Genomic DNA, 18752 nt, shown 5'->3' on the forward strand with positions numbered 1-18752 from the left:
CGTGTCTCAGGTTATTTTAAACTTCCCTCAGAGGCACTGGGTCTTGACTGCAGCCAAGGCTGTGCACTTTGATTGGGGTGTGCCAATGCTCCTACTGGGACCAAAACTGGAGGTTCCTGGTTAGAGGGGCTTTCCCCTCCGCTCAGGGTCAGACCAATTGCCATATTTTGGGTCAGGAAGGAATTTTACCCCATGGTCAGATTAGTATAGACTGTGGGTTTTTTTGCCTTCCTCTGTGGTGAGGGGAGGGGGGCATGGCCCTCTTCCTGGGATGTCTTGATGGTATATTCACTTTTTATAGAAACAGGACACTGGCTTTTGTGCTTACCCTGCTTTACCTGTGGCATTTAAGGTGTTATGTCTTGTTGTGTCAGGGTTGACTGTAGTCTCACAAAGAGTTTAGATTATGGATTGTATTGGATGGTTTGGATTGGGATGAACCTGCCACAGGAAGGTGGATCAACTAGATGACCTTCCAGCCCTACTTCTTTACAGTTTCTATAATTTTTATGATATTTTGGTTGGGGGGAAACTACCTTGATTACTAGACAAGGTTTTCAGTGTATTTGTATGTCAAATGTATGCAAAGAAAGGGAGATGTTAAATTTGAATATTTCAATGCTAATAGGTTTTCTAAATGACCTATATTTGTATACTTTTCTTGCTTAAAAATAGCCTCTAATGTGGTCTGCCTGGAACTGGTTAAAACCTATTATGATGTAAACTAAATGAAAGAGTCCACTGAAATAGGCTGTTGTCAGATTCCACATAATGAACTGTAACTTCAGGCATCTCTGTTTAAATTTCTTTTCTAACCTGTTCCTAATTAATGACATCTGGGAACAGCTTTTCTTTCATTTAAAGCAGAGTCTTTACAAAGTTTGACTCTGACAGAAAGACATAAAAGAGGGAGATGGGAAATGTAATAACAGAATGAATTTTAAATCCAAGTGCTATATTTGATTTTATAAGCAGTGTCAGAATATTTTTAAGTGTAGCAACGAAGTGTAATGCTTTGTACCATAACATGTTATAAGTCCAGGTTTATGGAGAGTGGTATTTTTCCAAGTCCAAAATGAAAACTACTTGAAACGATTATTTTTTTATAGAAATGAACTAGAATATTTTTGAAGAAACATTATTTTGCTTCCTGTCTTGTAAACTATGCCTCATATTTCCCAAGGAAAAAATGGGCAAATCCTCAGGTATTATAAATTGGCATATTCCATGCTGCTTTTCATCAACCAAGAATCTTGACATATATGTTTATATTGGCTTTGCATTTTTGGTGATTACATCACTTCTGTTTTTATTTCTACTTTATGGATGGCTTTTTCAGAGTATTTATCTGTTCTCTGAAAATAACGGCTGTGATGTAGGAGCCAGGGAAAGAAAGCCAAGATGCTGAGATTTAGGAGCAATCTTTTAAATGTTAACGGCCTTATTTTGAGAGACTGCGAGCAGTCCAAGCTTCCATGAACTTCAGCTGGAACTGTGGATAATTGGGACTAAAACCCAGGCCACAACTGTTTGTTTTTTTTAATTAACAAATATCTGGTCAAATTTAGCTTTTCTGTATATATTTCTGAGACAGAAGAGGAGGGTAAACTATTTTCAAATAATCTGAGAGTCCTGTGTAATCCCATGACTCCAGAAGCTAGGGCTTTATGAAAATATGATGAGACCCACACAAAAAAATTTCAAGAGTTGACACTCAGAATACCATAAAAAGTGCTAAAATCTTATGATACACACAGTGTTGGCCCAGCTATTTTGCCAGTGTGCATGGTGAAAGCTGTATCCAGTCACACCCTTGAAAAAGCCTAATCTCTGAATGACCAAACAGTGGAGTTCATAGAACTATCTAACTAACCTCTGACAAGCAGGATTAAGAGCATCTTGCCTGTATGAATATTTGCCTTGCTAAGGACAGCTGATTTTATGAAGTGAGGATATTAGCAGTTTTGACTAAAGATCAACTAGTGTAACTAGAGACCAGGCCACACCTTCATTTGACAATGTAGACATGCCAGTTGTCCCTGGATACAAACTCTCAGTGGAAATGTTCAATAGTTCTTTTATTAAAAAATAATAATAATTTTTAAAAGATAGCATTGTTTGCTCCTTCTTCATAGGAATCAATCTCAGGGGACCAGAAAAACAGATCTTGCAAATAGTGTATTTTCAAAAACTAGCATAGGCATTTAAGGAAATAAAAGAAATACTAAAATTATTAGCCATCTTGAATACTAAACTGAAGGACTCTGTGAAAATGTTAGCAATGAAAACAATACGAAGCGGAGCAAGAATTCTGTTACTGGAGCATAGTTCTAGCAAAACAGAAATTAAGTAAAAATGTTGCTGAAAACCTTTTGAAAGACAAATAGACTTGTGAAAAGATACTTCTGTGCCATTATGGAATCTGGCAAATGCTTGATCCAAAACAAGGACTAAGAGGCCTTAAGAAAAATAGTAAAGGGACTAAGATTCTCATGCAGAAAACTTAAGGAAACTGAAAGCACTAGGGAGCTTTCCTTGTGAAGACAATTCAGCAAAATATATAAGCACATGTACGATTCTAAGCATGTCATTAGCCCCACTCAAGTTGCCAGGACTATTAAAGTTAAGCATAGGCTTGAGTATTATGTTGTACTGGGGTAAGGATATTTAGCACAATGCTAGGCTGAGCCCTGAATTTCTTCAGTGGACTACCATAACTTATTCATTGTGATTACCCATGTGCTTAAAGTTAGTCATAGCTTTTCTGGGTCAGGGCCAAAAGCCAAATATATCTAACAAGTTACAGAACAAATGTCCTTTAACTCCTTAGCAGAAATTGTCTCAGGAACTTGAGAACAGCTAAAAATGCCCATCAAAAGTATACAGGGCCTTTTTTTACATTTGTTGTAGTGATTGTGGGTATGTCTATTGAATCCAATGGGTACTGTATCAGACCCTTTAATCCTGGAAGATGCTCAGGATGTTTACAGAAAGAACTTCCCCTGCATGAATGTCTAGGCTCCTTGTTACGATATGAAAATATTATTGCATGATATGACACTAATTGTATCTTCATTTCTTTTGTTTGGTAACAGGGCACCATGGAACTACAAATCCCCTGAAGGGGAAGGAGAGAGAATTAAATGCAAGGCAAACCTGGTACACTCGGTACACCCAGTAACATATAAATAAAGAAAACCAAGCAGGATTATACTGTACAGTTCAGTAGTGGAAGACACCATATAAAAGCCAGGTTGTGAGTGAATGATCCACCATCTAATGCCCTGGCTGCAGAGTAATGGAATCAAATTTAAGCTTTCTCTTTGGTTTTCTTTTCTTTTGCTTGTGTAGGGTAAGATGAACATGAGAATCAAGTGACCTTTATGGAAAATGCCTACAAGAATGTAAACCTTACACTGAAGTGGATTGTATGGCAAAATATGGCTTTTTACACAGTGATAGAAGACATGCCTTCAGCCTTGTCTTTGATTTTTCTTTACTTCTTATATATTTAATTCAGCTCTTTTAAAGCTCTGTTTTCCATTGAAATATATCATCTATACATTTTAATAGGAACAAACCATATAATGATTTGTCTGTTGTAAATGCCTATTTAAATAATCTTAAATTCGTTTCTTATGGTGGATATTATGGCTCTTAGAAGTGCCAAAATTTATATTAGTACATTGTATTCACTGTAGCTAATAAAAATGCATGCTATTTGTGGATTTTTGGACATTGGATTTTTGACACATTATAATCTGCCTGGCAACTGACTCCCCAGCCCAGCCTCTGGCTTCTTTACTTTTCATTCCATCCAGGAAGAGCACACACCAGCTGCTGAAACTTCCTTAGCCTGACGGAGGGTTTTTGAACCCGAAAGCTTGCTTAATAACTGTTCTCCAACTATTTGGGTTGGTCTAATAAAAGATATCAAATTCACCCAAGGAACCTTGTCTGCTATTTCTGTGGAGTCCATATCACAAAACTGTGGATAGCTTAGTGTAAACATAGCTAAATACAAATGAAAGGCAAAATGTTTTGTTAATGCAATACCAAATCTAGAATCATTCCATAAAAATCTTCCTATAGTCTACTTTCAGACCTAACTATCTACTCTATTATCTGTTATGGGCTTTTGATTGCATGAGTTATTGATTTCTCTACCAGGGGAGCAGAGAAAATCATTTTTGAAAATAAAGGATCTACTTCTACAGTTTGTACATAGACAAAGTTCTCATTGAAACCATTGGGAGATCTGGTAGGTCTGCATGCCTCAGAAAGATAAATTTATAAAATAGTGCTCTGAAGTTCAGAAGCCATATTTTATTTCAGAGCCAATTTATTATTTCCAGTTTTGTTCTAGAGCTGCTGACAAATCCTCGAGAATGGGTTGCACAGAGACCACCTTGTGAACAATCTAGATCATAGAATCATAGAAGTAGGGTCGGAAGGGGCCTTCAAGTCCGACCCCCTGCCTGGGCAGGAGGAAAACTGGGCTCAAATGACCCCAGCCAGGTAGGCATCAAGCCTCTTCTTAAAGACCCCCAGGGTAGGAACCAGCACCACTTCCCTTGGAAGTTGGTTCCAGATCCTAGCCGCCCTAACTGTGAAGTAGTTCTTATGGATGTCTAATCTAAACCTACTCTCCAACAACTTGTGGCCGTTATTCCTTGTTATCCCAGGAGGTGCTAGGGGAAACAAGGTCTCCCCCAAACCCTTCTGGTCCCCCCTAGTGAGTTTATAGACGGTCACCAGGTTCCAAATATCCCAATAGATATTAATTGTCATGCAGAAGTGTTAACTGCCATACTGTGTGAAATCCTGGCCCCACTGAAATAGATAGGAGTTTTGCCAATGATTTGAAAGGAGCCATGCTTTCACTTGTCTTTAGCAGAGCTATTAAATGAAGTATATATTGAATGAGATGAAAAACACAAAAACTGAATATTTTAGCCAATAAATTCAATTACGTTTATTGCATGGTGGAGAGTATTTGCAATTTTATAAGGTATTGACCCAGATCTTTTTTTTCCCCTATTTCTAGATGGTCATAGAGTTGCATCTATTTAGTGGGAAGTCAAAAAGCATCTTTCACCTATCTTTCTACCTTTCAGTAAAGCTGTTCCTTGGAACCATAACATTTAGGATTTAATTTTGACTGATTTTCATGAAAAGTGGAACAGAAGGTCACAACTGAGCCCAGGGGTTCCCATTAGAATTGTTCCTCAGACACTACAATTGCAAGCCCCAACCCTTGTATGTAGTTTTTAGTTATTGACCTGTGTGTTTTGTAGAATTTGTGTTTGTCCCTGGCCCAAAGATCTTATAGTCTAAGGCAGGGGTATCAAACATACTGCTTGTGAGCCAAATCCAGGCCACAGAGCTATATGACCTGGCCCGTGGGTCACTGGATTGGTCCCAGTCCCACATGTTTCAGGCAGTTTCAGGGCTGGATCCCTCACCAGTCAGCACATGCATTGCAGGTAGCACAGAGGGTCAGTCTGGAGTGCCTCATGCAGCCTGCGCCTGGGCCCCTTGTGCTGCAGGCAATACTGGGTCCAGCCTGCATGCTGTGGGCAGCATGTACCCTGGTCTGGGCCTGGTGCATGTGGCATGCAGGCAGGACCAGGCACTCTGGGTGCGCTGCAGGGGTCAGTCCCAGGCCAGCCCACAGACAGGCTCAGGTATGTTCATCTGGACCACGTGGCTGGATGAGTTTGACACCCCTCATCTAAGGAGTATATCCAGCATAAGGAACAAGGAGACAATCAAATATCCATTTTTTTGTTACTGCCAATTCTTTTTCAACTGAGAATCCCTTTACACTGTTCTGAGCTTAAATTTCTGTTTCCATTTATTGGGAAAGCGGTGTCTGAGACTTCTTTCTTGCAGAGCTGGGATTGTTTGCAGCTGGAACGGTTGGCTTTCTCCCCCTAAGAAAAAGATCAAGATCTTTTTGTAAATGACAACACAATATTAAAAAGGCAGTATGGAGCGAAGCAGGTTTAACAAAAACAAGAGAATGCAACTGGATAATCTGTTTTTCTGATTTTGAATCTAAAGATGGAGCAGGCTCTGGGATGGTATTCTTATATTCACCTGGATTTGAAGTTTTCCTTTCTCTCCTGAAGATCATGTGGTCACATAATTGGCAATTAATTGTTTGACAGGATGAAACTGGGGCATTCACAAGACACATGACTCTGCCAGAATAGTCATTCACTTTTATGATTACCTTTTCCTCACTCTTTGCCATGAGATCTTAGTTTTGCCTGAACAATGAAAATGGTAGATAATTATTGTCACAGGGGCTAATGGGCAACTGGAAGTCATCTCTCTGGGATGGAAGGACTAAAATGATCTCTGTTGTGAAATGAAGAAATCTGCAAGAGAAGGAAGAAGAGGAGGGTGGGAGATATGGAGCTGGAAAATTTCAGAGTATGCTCTTGAGGCTAAAGAGATAACTTGCTGCCCTGGAGACCTGAGAAACAGTAAATATCATATAGGTATAGGTGCAGGTTAAGCTGTCTCTGAATTTGAATGGATTAGGAATAGTTCCACAAGGGGAGTGAAAATCGGATGGATCCAGGGGTGTGTAATGGTGCAGTTGCATCTCCCCTCTCCCCTTTGATTTCTGCTCCATCTAAAGTTTAAAACAAACTCCTTGGCAGTGGCAGCAGCATTTCTGTTCAGGCAGCAGCAAGACAGTCATTTGACATAATGACTCATTATAGTCTACCTGATTCCTTCTAAACTCTTCATTCTGTGCGGGCCAGGCGCGACCCGGGCCCTTTTTCATGCTCTGCGCGGGCTGTGGCCAGCAGCCCAGGCACGCGGGGTCGGAGAGGGCGCGCGACAAGCTAGAATTAGGCACAGACTCGTAGCGGTAGATTTAAAGATTGTTTACTTACACCGGAGATGGTTGTGGTGCAGGCTGGAAAACTTTCTTGAGTTGCGGTTACAGACAAAAACAACACGAATGGTCACGTGGAGTTTGCTAGGCTCCACGGAAACAGAGCTCCGGATGCTCTGGACAAGCACGCCACCGAAATAGGAACTTCGTAAATACGTCTTATAAAATTTGTCACTCGAAGATGGGAAGAGGTGGGCGATGGATCAGGTCGCCAAGCTCCTCTGAATCTCACACAGGGTCTCTATTACCCTGCCGTGTACCCAGAGTCCCCACAAGATGGATGTGGAGTCCTCTTCAGCTTGGGCGGAAACCGCTCAAGCCTCTTATACAGCTAACAGGCCAATCGTTAGCCGCCACGTGGGAATAATTTAGAACTAGCCAATATCGGGACACAAATTTGCATACAGGTGGCGGGAACTCCTTTGCACCGTGCATTTCTCTTGCAACTTGAGCAATGCACCCTGCAAAGGAAGCTGCAAATAGGCGGGAAACTCTTCCTTGCACCGGGGTTCTCCTCTGCAGCAGAAAACTCTACCGTGCAACGAAGCTGTAATTTGGCGGGGATAATTCCAGTGCCGAAGCACACACAAAATCATACCCTTGGGTTATGACACATTCCACTGGTGTTAATAACCCTCTCCTGTTTTAATGGTTTTAATGTTCAACTAATCAAGCTTTTTTTTTTTTCTCATTTCTGCTGTGCGTTACTATTTCTGGTAAGGTAGCTTGTATTTTATAGCCCTGCAGACTGTTTTTTAACTCTAGCTTAAAACATTTACTCAATTGTGGAAATGATTCAAATGTGGAAATAATTTTCAGTGAAGTACTGGATGTATCAAGATGCGTCAGGTTTGATTTTTGTTTTATGAATCTGAAAGAAATGTACATTTAATTCTTATGCCAACAGAACTAAAAGCATATCTTTTGATTACGTTTTGCCTAGTTTGTTGTGGTTTTTACTACGTAATATGATATAGGAAATTAATGCACATTCTAATAGAGTGGTATATGTTTTTGCTTCAGTCTTAAACTGAATAATATAGTCCTAGGTCCCCCGCATATTAGTGAAGCTTCTAGTTTTCATTTTTTTTATCTGGAGAAACATATGTTGTGTTCAGTGGGCATGCATGGGGGTGCATGTGCACCCCCTGAGAGCACCAGTGTACCCTCTGACAGCTGCGCTTGTTGCTTAGACAATGACCAGGGGCAGGGGGGGGCAGGCAGGAACACCGGTGCCCCCCTGCAAGCACTGGCCAATCGCTGCAGCCACAGCCACTCCCGGATGCGGCTTCAGCGAACGCAGCAATTGGCCGCAGTCATCGGCCATTGCGGGACCCCTCCCCCTCAGGACTGAAGGATTGCCTGTGGAGGACCCTTCCCCCAGGACGGCAGGATCGCCCGCAGGGGACCCCGCACTCCAGTTGACTGGTGGGACTGGTTGTAGGGAGGGCACGTACCCGCCCTGACTAAGGTGGCACCAGTCACCCATGGTTGTGTTTTATATGTGATGATGCACCGCACCATCTGCACCCCCATTCTCAAAATCCTAGATCTGCTCATGGGACAAGGTCATCAGATTTTTCCTTGTCCCTTAATAAAGTTTTCCTTGTTTCATAGACTCTGTGTTTATGAATGGGGAAGTTAAAGTATCTCAGGATGGTATATAAAAAACTATAACTTAGTTCCAAAATGATAACTATAATTAGACCAACTCGGACATCACAAGAAAATTGTCCTTTTCTGCAAGTTTTCGGGATCAAAGTCCCTTTGTCAGGCTCTGGGAAAAGTATAGATGGTACAAGATGGTAAAAAGTCCCTATAGGTAGGAAAAAAACTTCATTTTTGCACAGAGGGAGCTGAAGATGGAAGGCTGTAGCTCTGGGTCCATAAGTGTCCTTGTGAGCTGTGCTGTGAGTAGCTCTTTGACATGTAGATCAGATAGAAGTCATTCCCTGGAGGTGTCAGATGTCAGGCAGGGAGGTAAAAAATCTTTCTTGTTGTTCTGAAGTGAAGTTTAAAATTCAAAATTGGCTAATTTTGGCATATTCCATGTTTCAGGGATGTACTTGATAGCCATATTGGTCTGAGACAAAAAGACATACGAAAAACTAGAACTCAGGGTGGTATTGCATTTTTCTAGTTGTACATCAAAGACCAAAGAACCCACATTTTATAGTAAGCACGGCTCTACCTTGGGAAGCAGTGATTCTGAAAATGATATGGGTAGGTAATTGGCTGAACATAAACTTCCAGTGTAATGCATGGTCAAAAGGCTAATGTGATCCTTGGATGTAGAAACAAAGGAATGTCAAGTAGGAGATTATATTACTTCTGTATTTGATGATACAGAAGTAATATTTATTGGTGCAACCTTTACTAGAATACCGTTTTCTGTTATTTGATAAATCGGGGACAGTTCATTGAAGAGCCAGGAGAATGATTAAAAGTTTGGAAGGCATGCTTTTGAACAAAAAAAACTTGAAAAAGCTCTGTCTGTGAAGCTTAACAAAGTGACAGTTAAGGTCTGACCTGAGTCTTGAAGTACTTTAATGGGGAACAGAAACTTGATAATACTGGGTTTTCAATGTAGCAAAGAGCTTGTCTATACATGGGAGTTACTGCAGGAGTAAGCTTGGGTGTGAATTACAGCACTCTAGCTACTCTGCATTAATTCCCGTGTAGGAGTTAGTGCATAATGGGCATGTCTACACAAGATATTTAATACAGAGTAGAATAATTAGGTTCCCAGTAAATGTCTTGCATCTACACATGCAGGACTATTAAGCTGGAGTAAATTAATTAACCCTACAGCAGGATAGTACTTGCATATACAAATACTATCCTGCTGTGGAGTTTTTTATTCCACAGTAGCACACATGTAGTCTCTGATGTGGCTGGCTGGGACACTGCAGCACATTGAGCTGGGGGGGAACAGCCCTGGGCTAGCAGGCTGACCCCTCCAGGTCTCCCTGCCAGCTGGGACTTCTCCAACCTACTCCTGGAGGGTCCAGAGGAGGGCCACTCACATGATCAGGGGACAGCATGGCAGGCCCTACAAGGAGAGGCTACGGGACCTGAACCTGTTCAGCCTCCACAAGAGAAGGCTGAGAGGGGATCTGGTGGCCATCTATAAACTCACCGGGGGGGCCAGCAGGGAATGGGAGAGTCCCTGTTCCCCCGAGCACTACCAGGAGAAACTAGGAATAACAGCTACAAGTTGATTGAGAGTAGGTTCAGGCTAGACATTAGAAGACACTACTTCACAGTCAGGGTGGCTAGGTTCTGGAACCAACTTCCAAGGGAAGTGGTGCTTGCTCCTACCCTGGGGGTCTTCAAAAGGAGGCTAGATAATCATCTAGCTGGGGTCATTTGACCCCAGCATCCTTTCCTTGCCATGGCAGGGGTTTGGACTTGATGATCTGCTCAGGTCCCTTCCGATCCTACCAACTATGAAACCTGGATCAAAGTGCTGTGCTCCCAGGCTCACATTCAAACATTATGCCTGGGAGCAATAAACTCTGGAGTTTATTGCTTCACATCCTTATGCATATCTACATGTGCAATTAGTTTCTATTTCTATGGTCACTGTACTTGAAAAGCTGAGCATGCTACCTTGCACACAGAGATCTGTCCAATACCTTTTGGACACTTAAAAGATATTACCTCATCATCTTTGATATTATTACATCATCACCATATGCCTAACATGAAGGCATTCTTAATTTGCCCTAAGAATGCCCATATGAGAAGCAAATAGAGTGCCTAGGGCACTATAAATCCATACCACTGCCTTGTGAAAACAAGTTCAGAGGTATAAAAAGATACAACAGATGGAAGCTGAGATTAGACCAATTCAGACTCAGTCAGGTGCAATTTTTTTGCAGGGCTGGCAGTTAACCACTGAAAAGACTTCCCAAAGGCTGTGGTGAATTCTCCATTACTGAAAACTTTTAAATCAAGATTGGGTGCTTTTCAAGAAGATATGCTGTAGTCCGAGCAGGAACTAATTGAAGGAAATCCTATTACCTGTGTTATTCAGGAATCCAAACAAGCTGACCGAAAGTCAAGCGGTCCCTTCTTATCTAAAAATCTCTGAATTCCCAAATGGCTGCAAAACAGATGTTCCTGTTTCAAAAGACAGAGTATCTGTCACAACTCCTTTGGATATTTTTGTTAAAATAAGCATTTTTTCAAAACATGTTTGTTGAACCAGTTTGTTTTTCACCCTTTGAATGAGTGTGAGCATGAATGGTGCATGCCCCTGGTGGCTGGGGGTGGGGCACGACAGTGACGGGAGCATGGCAGTGGTAAGCATGGAGCTCCTGCAGATGCCGCTGGTGGTGGCAGCGGGGGGAGGTGTGGGGCGAGCACTGACCAGGGGTCGGCGACCACCCACAGATGCCACTGGCTGTGGTGATAGCAGCCAGCAGCAATTGCTGACCGTCTGCAGATGCTGCCGACAGTGTTGGCGGCGGGGGGTGAGGCAGCGGTGACCACCCACAGGAGGCTTTTTGTAGGGGGTGCACTGTCAATTTCAGGGGGTGCACATGCACCCACATGCAGCCCTTACGCATTGCCAGGGGGTGCAAGACAGCATATTGAGTGCAGTTTGGAGCTGGCTCAAGCAGATCAGCTGCACTCTGATTGCTATCAGTTTGGCCAATATTGAATAATATATATTTGTCCAATATATATAATATTGGATATAATTAATTCTGATGCAAACACAAGGCAATACTTACTGATCCCAGATTGACTCCACTTTAAGTTTAGAAAACAGACACTCATGGCGGCGGGGCATGAGAAGGGTTTGCAAAGTACTAAATGGCAAAGAGAAACTAAATAGGGGTTTATTTTTCACTGTCTCTCACAATAAAAGAGCTAGGGGTTGTACAATGAAACTAGTAGGTAGTAAAATTAAAATTAACAAAAGGAAGTTCTTAATTAACAAAAGGAAATATTTACAGTGTATTATAAATGCATGGAACTCATTTCCACAAGATTTCATAGACATTAGGGCTGGAAGGGACCTCGGAAGATGAAGCTGGCAGTTCAGCTAGATTCAGAAAGGGTGTGGACAAATTCTTGGAAGAAAGGGGCATCAGGAGAATAGGAGTCAGGAATATAGCCTCTGACTCAACTGGGGTGGGCAATTATTTCAGTTGGAAGGTCGCTTAATGAGTTTTGGTGAACTTTTGAGGGCTGCAAAGCTAGCTGTGCCCTTGACAGTTGCCCCGCCACTTGGTCACCATCTTGGGACTGGAAATCCTGCCCATAACCCCCGATCTTTGCCACTAGAAGTCCCTCCCCTTGCCCCTGGAAGTATTTATTTTGGGAGGGGAGGGTTGCCATATTGGAACCAAGAAAAAAACAAATCATATACTAAAATTCAAACACCTACTATAACATATTTTAATTTTTTAAAAACATTTTTTTGTCATGATTTGTTTGCATAATGTATATAGATGATTGCATAATAACTCAAAAATAAAGTCTTACTCTTGTATATTGTGTGTGTGGAGTGTAGTTGGGGTAGGTGTGTGTGTGTATGGTAGGGTGTGGGGGGCTTGTGAGGGGGTGTGGCTATGCATGGGGGCATAGAGTATGTTGGTGCATATGTGCAGGGGTTGTGGGGGAAGGGTGTGGGTGTGTGGGGTTTGTGGGTTGTAAGGGAGGATGGGGTGTATGGGGACCCCCACATACTCTCCGCCATGGTGCATAGCTCCCACTGCTGGTAGCAACAGCAGGTGGCAGGTGCTCAAGGTGCTCGTGGCCCATGCAGGCGCTGCCACCTGGCGGTGCCCAGCTCCAGCCAGAGCTGCATGTGGTAGCAAGGGGCGGGGGGTTGGCTGGAGTGCAGAGCTCCAGTGGTCACAGTGTGGGTGTAAGGGAGGGGGTGTGTGGGGATCCCCCCACACACTTCCCCTCCATGGGACACAGCCCCCACTGCTGGCAGCAGCAGCAGCAGGAACCATGCTTGGGTGCTTGGGGTGCTCATGGCCTGTACAGGTGCTGCTACTTGGTGCATGGCTCCAGCCGGAGCTGCACCTAGTGGCAAAGAGTGCAGCCAGGCTTATCACATAGGCTTCCCTGTGGTGCACTTGCAGCTCCCAGCACTTGCGCACCACCACTGGAAGCTCTGTGATAGAGCTGACTGCCTTCCCCACCCTCTGGTATGCAGGTCCTGGGACTCTGCCAAGCCCCGCATGATGGAGCTGGCTGCCTTCCCTGCCCCCTACCCTACAGGTCCAGGGACTCCATCATAAGTGTCCTGGTGGAGTACCAGGACCTGCATGGCAGGGGCAGGAAAGGCAGCTGGCTTCATCACATGGGGTTTCCCTCATTGGTGCTTGAGTGAGTGGGCCAGCCTGGTTGCACTCCTTGCCACCATGTTCAGCTCTGGCCAGAGGTACCAGGTGGTAGCATCTGTATGGGCCATGAGTGCCCTGAGCACCCACTGCCTGCTGCTGCTGCCAGCAGCAGGGACCATGTGCTATGGTGGGGGGGACGGATGTGGAGAGGTCCCCATGCCCCCACCCTCCCTCACACCCACACCCTGCCCACTGGAGCCGTGTGCTCCCACCATGCCTCCAAGGTACAGGCTCCACACTTCTGCCAGCCCCATGCTCCATACTCCTGCCCAGCTGCAGCTCTCCCTCTCTCCACCCCTGCCCCCACTGCTTCCCTACCTGGTGCCCGCAGCAAGCGTTGCAGCAGGGAGATGAGCTGCTGGACACTGGCAGGTCCCCTGGCAGCTGCAGCAGTGGCAGCAGCAGCCCTGCCCAGAAGCTGCATTTTGGCTGGGCTGGGCCCTTTTGTGCACAAGGGTGGGAGTGAGGCATGCAGGCTAGGCAGGGTACAATTAGTTGTTGAACACCTATGGGCTGGATAAAATTGCCTGAAAAGCCAGATCTGGCCCCTGGGCTATATTTTGCCTGCCCCTATTCTAGACCTTAAGGTTAGGGATAGAAATGGCACACAAACTGGTATATGTGATTGGAAACTGGTCCAAATCTGTAACACAACAGAAGTTCAGTGCACACAATCCACTTTCAAAATGAGTGAAACCAGTTTAAGGTAAACCTGGATGAATATAGCATCAGATTTAACTGATTTGGTTAAATTGGTTTATTTTTTACTTCTGTCCCAGATCAAAATGCTGAAGGCTGCAAGTGAGAGAGGAACAGTGAGAATAACCCTTGTTTGCTTGTTTTTAATACCCAATTCACTTTCCCTTTCAGCATCTACTCTCTGCCACTGTGTGATAATGATATTGGGCAAGACAGACCTATTGCCTGACCCAGTAAAGTTCTTATGTTGTTATGTATGGTAGGTCTTGTGTTTTTACATGTATTGAAAGGGAGGGACATACATATCTGCATGTCGCCTTCTCATTCCCAGCAAGAGTTCTCAGCTGAGGTCTTAACAACACTCCCACTGATTATAAAGGTGTGCACAGGTTAAGGCAGGGCCTTATTTTGTGCTATCTACCATATGGCTGAAAATTGTTTGGCAGGACCACAGGCACTATTTGTATGGGAAGGCCTCATAAAAAGGTATAGCAGCAACAGGGGTGGAGGGTTTATCCTTCAGCAATTGTAGATGGATTTTACCTTTTCATTCTTTCCTCACCTCACCCACTTAAACTGAATTATTTGGCGGGGGTGCACGTGTGAACTAGATGCTGTATGGCTGCTTTCTACAGAAGGAAAATGAAAGAAAACCAAGAACTGAGATCTGCAGGAGGAGCATGAATAAGGATGGGACAAATCCAGGTTGGGGGCTGGGGCAGAATTACTTGCTGGGCAGGGGATGGGATTACACATGGATGTAATAACAGACTGTTCCACGCACTCTTTTGTTCAGATCACTTTAAGCTGTCACCATGACAGTATGGCTGAAATGCACAGCCCAGTGTCAGCTGTGAAGTAACTTTTGTGTGGCTAAGGATTCAATGGTGTTTTAAGATATTTGCAAGTGCACTTCAGTGTATCTTTTCTTAATGAGCCTCTTGAAAATCTAAAATGGACAGGTTTCTTCCCTTGCATTCATAAAATGACTTGATCTACTGGTCTAGGTAATTATGGCCTAGCCCTAGGTAATTAATGTAGAGCTTCTGCAAATGTTTTTTGTTCTTGTAAAGTGAAACAAATATTTATTTAAAACATTTGTTTTAAAATATATGGGGGATTACACACACCTTGCAAGCAGATATAAGAAAAAATGTTACCCAGACTCTGAGCCTAAGAACTTTTACAATTCTGCAGTGTTTCCCTCTCATCAACCATTACTTTCCACAAGTAAGGACCTGATCCAAAGCTCACTGTAATCAATGGGAATCTTTTCATTGACTTCTACGGGCTATGGACTAGGCCCTAAACTGATGGTTTAGGTTTACTACAAAGCTGGAAGCTAATATTTAGAACCATGTGTACTTTGGACTACTGAATCTGATTATAGGTGACTATGCCAATTTATACTAGAAATTTTTATTAAAATTATTAGGAACAGTGCAAAGTTGATCTCTAGCAGACCATATCTGATGTGATGGTTTGTAGAAATATTTCCTAATTGTTACACAAACTTGCTTTACTGTTGGGGGGGGGGGTAAACTAAATAGGAACAAGGAATTTTTATACTGGAATAAGAGATAAGAGTGGTCACACATGATGCTGATCAAGAATAACTCCAGGTATAGATAAGCTATCAGTGTGTGATTTTTAAACTGATTTAGTTACACTGGTGCTCACTTATTTTGATTTAAACAAGACTTGTTTTAGTTTATCTTAAGTCAGTTAAATGCATGTTGAAGGTAAGTTGAAATGAACCACTACTGAACTGAAACAATGGTTGTATACATGGGCCTTATACTGACTTAATTGGTATAAGTTATAGAAAAAGCCTCTCACAATTCTACTCACTTGCCTTATGCAGCTCTTCCAGCATGAAAAGAGCTGTGGCTTAATGACTGTGTCCTAAGATTCCCTGATGCTGCTTCCATCAATGCCATTGAGAGCTGAGTTAAGCCATGGAAGAAGAGAAAGGAATAAAGAGGGAAGACAGCAGAGCAGAAGAGAGCAAAAAGTAAAGGGCAAACACACACGGGAGAAATTATAAGAGAAAAATAATAATAATAAAAATTTTGGCCAGGCACGAGTACTGAGAGAATGAAACAGGGAGCGGAAGAAGGAGAAAATAAACTGATTGGACAGCAATAGAGGGGATAATTCTAAATGTTGGTATCTCGATGCCTTGCCCACTAAACAAAGAGAGGCGTTAATAAAGAGCAAGGCTGTGACACCATTGCTCATAATGAGGAGGAGGTCCCAAGGTAGTATAAAAGTGATGTTGTAGCTGTGATAGTCCAGACATTGAGAGAGGCAAGGATTTTGTAGGGTGGTATCTTTTATTGGATCAACTGTGTAGGCAGGATAAAGTTAGACAAGTTTTTGAATGCAAGACACTGCCCTGAGGTCCCAAGGCGAAATGATGTAGCTATTTGTGTAAGGGCTTACTAATGCAAACATGAGGTTAATAGACAGACAAGGTTCCTTGGGTGAATTTGATATCTTAGACCAACACGGCTACAACCCAAACCCCTGCAACATGAGGTTAATACTGTTCCAAACCTTGCATTTTAACTAACAGGCAACAATGATTCTCACAAGCTTCAACTAAATCCTTTGGCATAGGTGTGATAGATGCAGAGGGAGGCCTGAACCCTGTAACTTAGTAACTTCCGACTGTGTACGTGAGTAAAGCTGCATACAGGCTGGAGTGTTTGCAGGATTTAGGCCAAAGTGTGGGGGGAGGGGAAGCAATTCCCTAGATGCTCCCAGGTGCTATTGCCTATCCTGTGACATTTGTCTTTGTCCTGGCTATGACCATAAACCGTATCTAACTGGAGGGCCTGGTGGCAACATGGTGGGTAGTTCCTATAAAAATAGCACAATGTTGCAACCACCAGAGTAAAGCCAGTATAGTGTCTCAAAACCCTGCCATGTGGGTACTCCTTGGTTGGAGAAAGGCAAAGGGACATCACGCTCACAGAAACGCGCCCTCGCTGAGGCATTAGGCAGTCAGCAGCAGTTCTTATCTGTTGCTGTCTAGCAGAAGCTATAGTCATCAAGGCACTGAACATCTGGACTTGGTCAGGCCTTTGAATTCTGTCTCAGTGGTCTAAAGCGGAGACAGAATCATAAAAAATGAGGGTTGGAAGGGACGTCAGGAGGTCATTAAGTCCAACCCCCTGCTCAAAGCAGGACCATCCCAACTAGATTGTCCCAGCCAAGGCTTTATCTAGCTGGGTCTTAAAAACCTCCAAGGATGGAGAATCCATAATCTTTCTGGGTAACCTGTTCCAGTGTTTTACTACCCTCCTAATGAGAAATTCTTCCCAATATCTAACCTAAACTTCCCTTGCTGGAAGTTGAGACTGTTGCTCTTTGTTTTGTCATCTGCCACCACTGAGAACAGTCCAGCTCCATCCTCTTTTGAACCCCCCTTCAGGTAGTTGAAGGCTGCTATTAACTACCTGAAGGGGGTTCAAAAGAAGATGGAGCTGCTAGCCTGTTCTCAGTGGTGGCAGAACAAGGAGCAACAGTCTCAAGTTGTGGCAAGGAAAGTTTACATTAAATATTAGGAAGCGTGTTCTCACTAGGAGGGTAGTAAAACCCTGGAATGGTAGGTCTTGGGCAGCCTTCACTCCCCCATACTTTTGCCTAGGCATCTGGATTGAAGGTCTTGGTGCCATGGTTGCAAGACTCAATACAAGCAGATTCATCAGGCACCCAGCTAGATCTATTACGTGTACACTATGGTCCAGAGGATCAATGGTTGTCTACTTTGACATTTATCTGGAACACCTGGCAGCAACGCATCCAACCCTAGATCCTTTCTTGGTTTTTGTGGGGGCCAAAGATCAAGGTGTTTGTGTGGCCAGCTTAGATAAGGACTCTGGTTTAGATAGCACTGATATGTCACACAGCTGAACTCTATCCTCACTCCTGTATCCACCACTGATTTTCTTCTCTCTTCTTCTGCACCACAAGTGAAAAGTACCTGTCCCTCTTGGCTGCTTTAAACCTCCCTTTTACTGATGATGACGGCAAGGAAAAAAAATCTGTGGAAAAAAAAAATTAAGCCCTCTCTAGAAGTTTAACTTGCCTTTAGCTGCCAGTTTGTTTTCTTGCTTTGCTTTGCTTTGCTTGGGGGTTTCGCCTACACTTGGCACAGAGAAGCTGCTGCCTTTCTCTGTGCTTTGGGGTTGTTGGTCTCAGGACAGAGGCAGACAAGGTTCTTTGGATAAATGTGATATCTTTTATTAGACCCACTCAATAGTTACAAAATTACTCTTTGCAAGCTTTCAGGTACTTTGTAAAGTACAGTACCTGAAAGCTTGCAAAGAACAATTGTTCCAACTATTGAGTGGGTCTAATAAAAGATACCACATTTATCTGAAAAACCTTTTCCCTTTGCTAGGAATAATCTGAACCAAGCCCTCAGTCCCGGGTTCAATCGAAGTTTCCTGAGCAAAGGGGAGTCATTTCTCAGGCGTGTGTGGGGGAGGTGAGGAAAGAGGGAGGGAGGGAAGGAGTACCAGAAGCAACAGGGTCTGCTCTGCTCGAGGCTTTGCAGGCGGTGTCATTAAAAGGGAGGGCAGTGAATTAACTCTTTGTGAAGCCGTCTGAGTAGGGGGGGGGTCCTCCAAACTCCGTCCCAACCGGTCTGGGGCGGCTGGGCTCATAGGAGGGACAGCCGCCGGCAGGACAAGACGTGCGGGAGGCCGCGGGAGAGGGCGGGCCGCGTTGTCTCCCAGGCAGGCGCGCCCCGGTGC

At 43.6% G+C, this 18752-nt stretch overlaps 1 protein-coding gene across 1 annotated transcript in view; it reads left to right on the forward strand.

Annotated features, from left to right (window-relative positions):
• RIBC2 (RIB43A domain with coiled-coils 2) overlaps window positions 1-3849 on the forward strand; it is a 91190-nt gene extending 87341 nt beyond the window's left edge. The window contains exon 8 of the mRNA XM_006031655.3: window positions 3096-3849. The gene's annotated coding sequence lies outside the window, so the exon portion shown is untranslated. The remainder of the gene's footprint in view (window positions 1-3095) is intronic.
• The last annotated feature ends 14903 nt before the right edge of the window (window positions 3850-18752 follow it).

This window comes from Alligator sinensis, unplaced genomic scaffold, assembly GCF_000455745.1.
Source record: "Alligator sinensis unplaced genomic scaffold, ASM45574v1 scaffold806_1, whole genome shotgun sequence".
Taxonomy (NCBI): Eukaryota; Metazoa; Chordata; order Crocodylia; family Alligatoridae; genus Alligator; species Alligator sinensis.